Source organism: Salvia miltiorrhiza, unplaced genomic scaffold, assembly GCF_028751815.1.
Source record: "Salvia miltiorrhiza cultivar Shanhuang (shh) unplaced genomic scaffold, IMPLAD_Smil_shh fragScaff_scaffold_141_1, whole genome shotgun sequence".
In the NCBI taxonomy this organism is placed as follows: Eukaryota; Viridiplantae; Streptophyta; class Magnoliopsida; order Lamiales; family Lamiaceae; genus Salvia; species Salvia miltiorrhiza.
In genome coordinates this window covers 410,483-417,206 of record NW_026651417.1, presented here as the reverse complement: position 1 = coordinate 417,206, position 6,724 = coordinate 410,483, and the positions used below count along the sequence as shown (strand labels likewise).

Genomic DNA, 6,724 nt, shown 5'->3' with positions numbered 1-6,724 from the left:
ATATTGGGGCACTTATTTGTATATTGGGGCACTTATTTGTGTCCTTTGCTTAAATATTGGGACAAAAAATGTGTATCTTAAAGTTCGTTTTATGTCCCCAAATTAATGTTATGGGACACTTATTTGTGTCTTTTGCTCAAGTATCGGGACACAAAATGTGTATCCTTAAAATTCTTTTTATGTCCCTAGATTAATATTATGGGGCACTTATTTGTGTCTTTTGATTAATGTTATATCCCTCAAAATTCATTTTATGTCTCAAGATTAATATTATGGGGCACTTATGTGTTTCTTAATATGAACATATTAGGCACTTATGTTAACATTCGAAATAAATTAGAAGTTATAATTAAAATACTGAAACAGCTACAAAGTTGATGTAACAAGAAAATAAATTAAAGCATCCATAAATGAAGAATATCTTGCACATAAACCACTCATCTATTCAACAAGTGAATAAATCAACCAACCAACTTTAAAGAAGAGAAACATTGTCACTATGCTAGAGGCTGATACAATTTCTGGTAGTTGGCTTCAAGTGCTGCTGATCTCCTCAAAAAATTTGCCTTCAACTCATCATGTTGAGTCTGCAAACACAAGCAGACTTTCAAAATTATCAGAAACGCATTATTCAAAACAGGCATCAAAAGGCAGCTGTAACAAGGAAAACAAATCATTAAAGTAGCATGTACCAAAAAAAAAGATCGACAAAAAATTATTTGAAATAGGGGTTTTCATTATTATTTCAATGATAAAGCCAGAAACAAAGACAGTTAGTTCCTCATCAAATCCTTAAGCAACCATAGTGTAGAACAAGGAACTTCTTCCAAGAGAAAATTATTTAAGTTCTTATTTTCTCCAACCCCTCCACCCCCCACACCTACACACCCATGCAAAGAATAAAGAAAGAACAAATAGACAGAAAAAGAATATTACATACGCACACATCATGCATCCAATTTATTGACTTAGGGAAATTGGTTTTGCTATAACCTAAAGGAGATTTTTGGAAACAGGATAAGCTGCTCTTGATCATAAAAGCATATAAACAAGGATAAAATGTATAGCATTACCCTGGTTGGGTCAAATCCAAATCCACCCATTTGCATCATCCGTTGTGTATCATCAGTTGCTGATGAAGATCAAGTAACTGTGTTAGTTTCCCATCAAAAGTATTTTCTTCGTCATAGTAATTGACTAGTATATTGTTGGTTCTACAACTCTTTTTCCCATTTGTTTAAATACCAACAAAGAAATAATATAGAGGATTGGCAAAAAGGAGTACCATTGTCTTCTCCAAGAATAAGACTAAAGAGACCTCTTAGCCCAAAAAGATTGAGAAAATACCTGCCAAGAAAAAAATATTAATCACTATATACATCAGTCATAATCTTAAAGCCAACCAACAACAACAGTGGTTCACTTTTTCTATGAGTTTTTCGTTCATGATAAGAGAGAATACTAGGATCGACTGCTGAAAATTATCATGAGATATTGCGACCATTCTGGTAAGAAAATTCGCTCCCTATATGTCTTGCAACAGAACATAAAGGTGGTGAAGCTATGCTTATAAATATTTATCTTAAACGGGTCAAAATGACGAAGGATTCAAAAGAATTAACTTGATATTAAATTAGTATTAGTGTAATTATTTTTACTCTAAAAATCACAAAGTTAGAACAATCCAAAATAGTTAACTTGATATTGAATTATAGCTTAGAATGAAAGGTGCCTCCATTTTTATTTATCAAGTGATATAACACAGAGCAAATAGGAAAGTTTGTCTTTTTTTTTAGCAAAGAGCAAATAGGAAAATTACCCTGAAAAGATCACCCCTCAAAGGTTGGACAAACATTGATGAGCTTGCCCCTTTACCCTGAAAAATACAATGAATTAATTTCTATAAGAACATAGATTATATGATCTCAGTTATAGTTGCAATGATGAGAACAGTAATGATAATTAAGAAGCAATGGCATATCAGATGCAGCAAGGACCGATTCTGGCCTCTCCCAATCGACTCACTTCGAAGGGCTAGAACACTAACTGCGATTGATTGCTCTTCACCATAGAAGGTAGCAGAAAGTAGATGCAAGATGTTCGCGGCGCAACAAACGGCAGAAATCAGCGGCTCACCAACGACGACGGCGCAGCAGGAGGATGTCGACGGCGCAACAATAAGTAATAAGTGAAGGGTTGGGAAATTAGTGATGAAAAAAATACAAAATCAAAAATTGTGAGATAAAATGAGAGAAGAGTGAATGGTTGTGAAATTGGTGGGTACCGTGAAAATTGGAAGAGGGAACGAGAAGTAGGAGACGAATTACATTTACAGCTCCTCTCTCTTTTCTTTTCGATTTCACTTTCTCTATCTAGGATATTAGTATCTTACCGATTGGATACTGCTGCCGGCGTGACGGGGAGGCGGCTGCTGGCGGCGCGGCGCGAGGGGATGCGTCAATCGAAGGGTTCTGACCCGACGACTCCGACCGAGAGAGCAGCGGCCCGGCGGGTTCAGGGCAAAGGATCAAACTGAACTAGGGATTGAGATTTGAAGGTTGGGGCGGTGGGTTTGAGTAGTGAAGTAGCAAATACCCTATAAAATGAAAATTGAAATGAATATTGGGGAGGTGGGTTTGGGCTTGATTTTTTGAAGTGTCGTGCCCCATTAAAAAATTGACCAAGTGCCTCAACAGTAATTTTTGGAGGCACTAAATAAAAAATGTCCCTATTAAAGTGTCTCAATATCTATTTTTTGTTGTAGTGAAAGGACGAATAAAGAAGGCACAGGATAGACAGAGATCTTACGCCGTTTCACGCCAAACCGAGTTACGTTTTGAAGTAGGAGACAAGGTCTTCCTAAAGGTATCCCCCACCAAGGGAAAACTACGTTTGATGTCAAGGGAAAGCTTAGATTCCGATTTATAAGATCATATAAGATTCTAGAGAAGATAGGTCCAGTGGCCTATAGGTTGGCGTTATCGCCAAGTTTTGGAAACGTCCACAACGTTTTTCACGTATCACCACTCAGGAAGTACGTTCACGATCCAATGCATGTGATCCACTAAGAAGAGATGATCCTTAGCCCAGACTTGAACTATGAAGAAAAACCCTAAGCTTTTTTTTAGTAGAGATATGCAAATTTCGGGACGAAATTTTGATAAGAGGGGTAGGATGTAGTGACCCGCTCTTTTATCAGTATTTTAATTACAATATTGTGTGTTAAATTTTCTATCTGCCAGTAATTGAAGCGTTTTATGTTTTCATCTATGTTTATGAATTTCGTATTTTGGAGACAGAGTCAGTACACTAGCAAGCATGCAATTATTTATCTTCGCGTGTTTAAGACCGCAATAAGAATCTTTGAGTCGATGAATAATTATTATTCAAAGGTTGTAATACCCCGGATTTTCGATCCTAGGTTTCACATGATCCTATTGATATTACTAGGATATGATAGATCCCTGATTCCCGGTTAAAAAGAATAATTATCCTAGCGATGATTTAATGAGTCTTGATGCCTAGGTTTTCTCTTAAGAAAGTCGGTAAATAAGAAGATGATTATTTTTATTTTTTCCGTGTGTTGTTGTTTTCAATAAATAGGTATATTTATTTTCATTTCAAAGTATGAAAAGCAAAGTGCATATTTATTTCTAATACGAGTTTGTTTTAGTTCGGGTTTGAGCGATTACGGGCCGTATAGAGGGCCAAGGGTGGGCCGATTTTTAGAGAGGCTTGGACCGATTTTAAGGCCCTATTTTAGAGCCCAAATGCAGCCCATTTCAGCCCCAAAGCCCACTTACACATCAGCCACCTTTCTAAATTCAAAAGGGGACAAGAACCATCATGACTTGGCATTGGAACTACCAAATTGCATGCCACAAGGTACCTTCCATTGGTGGCAGCCACCCCCACCCTATCCTACCCCAAATTTTCGTGCATAGCCTCCCCAAAAGCAAGAGTGGCTGCAAACTTCTCCCATTCCATTCATTTTCACTCCAAGAAAGTGCTAAGGCAAGAAAGTGCTCTCACTCTCTTCTCCCCTCTCCATTTTCGTCCCTCCACATCTCCCCCACTCCCAAGACTCTTCTCCCACCATTATCACACTCCATAGAAGCCCTTGAAGCCCCAAGAGGAGTATCAAAGCAAGGGAGAGCATGGGAAAACTAGGGCGTAAAGTTACAGTGAAGGTTGTGCTTCGAGGGTGAGTTTTCTTTTGTCTTCTCAACTGAAAATACTTTAAGACCACGGATTTTTTACACATATGTGTGCTATATTGTGTGAGGATATGTTTTATGGTCTTGGATGTTTATTTTGGTAGAGTTTATTGGGTGAAAAGTCGTGCATGAGGTAAAGCTGCGAATCTGCCATAAGCACACTGCTCCGGCAGTATTTTGCAAGGCGATTTCAGCCTTCCAAACGGTGCCCAAAACTTCCCAAATTAATTATGTATCATGTTTTATATGTTTTCGACACTATGGTATATTTTCAGAATTTTTAGAGCTCTTATGATTTATTTATGAATTGTTAAACATCACTGCCCGTCTGGAATGCATTTCTGGTAAACAATCTTTGGGAGGCCATAAGTCACGTTTCAATCGGTAAAACCCTTTGACACATTAATATCATACTCTAGACTCCCTTATCTTTCGTTTGAAACTGGCCTCACTATTTTTGGGTGAGGGAAATGCCCGGTATAATTCTTTGAAGTCTAGTTCTTATTCTGTGTATCCTCCAGTAGGTTTTACAAACCTACGACTTTGAGGTGGCAAAGGCCAACCTAAATCTTTGATTCTCAAGACCATTTTTATATTGAATATCCATTGACATGTTGGGAACTTATTTGTTCAATTGTAGAATTTTTGGTAAAGCCTAAAGTGGTTTTTCTGAATTAAACTTTGAATCTGCCGAACTTGAACTCTTTTTGTGCACTGAACTTTGGATGTTAATATCTCCTAAACCATGAATCTTCTTGGGGTAAATTCAACTGGAGAGTGTCACACTCTCTCCCTAGTTTTCAGATTGACCCTTGGAGTTCCAAGTGGCCTTTTGTAATGGGAGATATGAATTTTTAAAGAAGGCCCATTGACTTGGTTCTAATCTGGAAATCTGAAATTTCCAGATTTTTGCTTGTTAAGTACCCATCTTTGAGTGGGCATATCTTGCTCGTTTGAACTCTGTTTCATTCGATTCAAATTGGAGAATGATCCTTGAAATGTCTAGTTTCCAGAATGTCCTTTGGAGCCTCATTTAGAGATCCGAGGCAGAATTGGTGTCTGTTGCAAAATAGCCCCTTAAGAGCTCAAGTTGTTGAATTATTTTCTAAGTTTGAAAGTTGGTTTTAAAGGATGTTTCATGAAATATTATGTATATGTGCATGACGAGTTTGGGATATGTTTTGTGCAAAGTTTTCATGAAAATGAGTGAGTTAACCTAGATAAGGCATCAAGATAAGCTAACGTATGTAAAATGCATAATCCCTAGTTCGATTTTGCGTTGTAAGTCCGGGAATAGGTTGACCTAGAGATCCCAAGTAGACAACGGTTTTTGTTATCCATGATATGTGCTAAGAGTTAAGAACTCGTCTTGTAGGAATTGGTTCACAGGACGGTACCACCGCATAAGATCACCTCTCTTCCACACTGAGGATCAGGTAGGCATTACTTTACTATACATATATAGAGATCCCCTGCGTATCGTAGGCCTCTTATACGAATCAATGCATGAGATGATTTAACTGTTAATTTCAGTTTTATATATCTATCAAACAAGTTTAATGCTACTGTTTGAACAAGTTATTTCGTTACAAAATCTTTGAATTAAAGTTATTTCAAGTGTTGTCTTGCCATAAAATGTTTCAATTTTAGTATGATATCTATCTGCTTTGGCTTTGCCAATGATGTAATCGAATTCGGGTCTTGAGCAGTTGATAGCTATCCTGCCTTGACTAGTGTACACCAATGACCGTGAGTCATCTAGCGGGTTGGCCGGTCAAGTGTTCGTGAGAGGTGGCCACCTCTCCGACACACAGTTCCAGATATGATAGAATACAAGAGAACTTAGTCTGATCAGACGAACTTTAAGAATCACAAACGAATTTAGTAAGCTTGGGCCTATTTCACAAAAACTCCCTTGTTGTACTGTTTATGATGGCATGACAATTTACAGTTTTATGATGCATGTATTTTATATTTAGGCATACGTGCCCACTAACTACTCTCGTACTCAGCCCTGCATATATTTCTAAATGTGCAGGTTGAGCAGTGGCTGATGGAGATGAAGTGAAGAGCGGAGCTTTTGTCATAGGTTAAATGAATGAACTCTTGGATACATGTCTTCATACATGTAATCAGATTATGTTATTCCGCTGCGTACTCTTAGGTTTATGTTCTTTCAGTTAAGCCAGTTTTACCTGAACCTACAAGTCTGTTCGAGTCTTGTGACTAAACATCAGGTGTATTATAAATTTTCCCTTCTTTAAACAAATTTTAGTTCGATCCTCTATTATTTGTTCACCCCCTTTTTTCACCGTCGATAACTGTGTCCTTAGTTACGTTTTCCTGGCTTATTTATCCTTAATTAAGTCCGGTCGTGACAGAAACTCCCTTTCTATCGCCATCGATAACTGTGTCCTTCGTCGCGGCTTCCCGGCTTAGTTATCCTTAATTAAGTCGAGTAGGGTCTGTGACAGAGTGGTATCAGAGCAGTTCGTTTGCTCTGAATC

The 6,724-nt window shown here is 37.8% G+C and overlaps 2 long non-coding RNA genes across 2 annotated transcripts; one reads left to right on the top strand and one right to left on the bottom strand.

The window, feature by feature from the left end:
• Window positions 1–374: 374 nt before the first annotated feature.
• Window positions 375–2,766, bottom strand: LOC131002499 (uncharacterized). The gene is made up of 5 exons (XR_009094321.1): window positions 2,026–2,766; window positions 1,820–1,876; window positions 1,286–1,347; window positions 1,074–1,132; window positions 375–587 (listed from the first exon to the last, which is right to left on the bottom strand). It is a non-coding gene; the product is annotated as an uncharacterized LOC131002499 (long non-coding RNA).
• Window positions 2,767–4,885: 2,119 nt separating this feature from the next.
• LOC131002500 (uncharacterized) lies at window positions 4,886–6,503 on the top strand. Its single transcript, XR_009094322.1, has 2 exons — window positions 4,886–5,653; window positions 6,256–6,503. It is a non-coding gene; the product is annotated as an uncharacterized LOC131002500 (long non-coding RNA).
• Window positions 6,504–6,724: the final 221 nt, after the last annotated feature.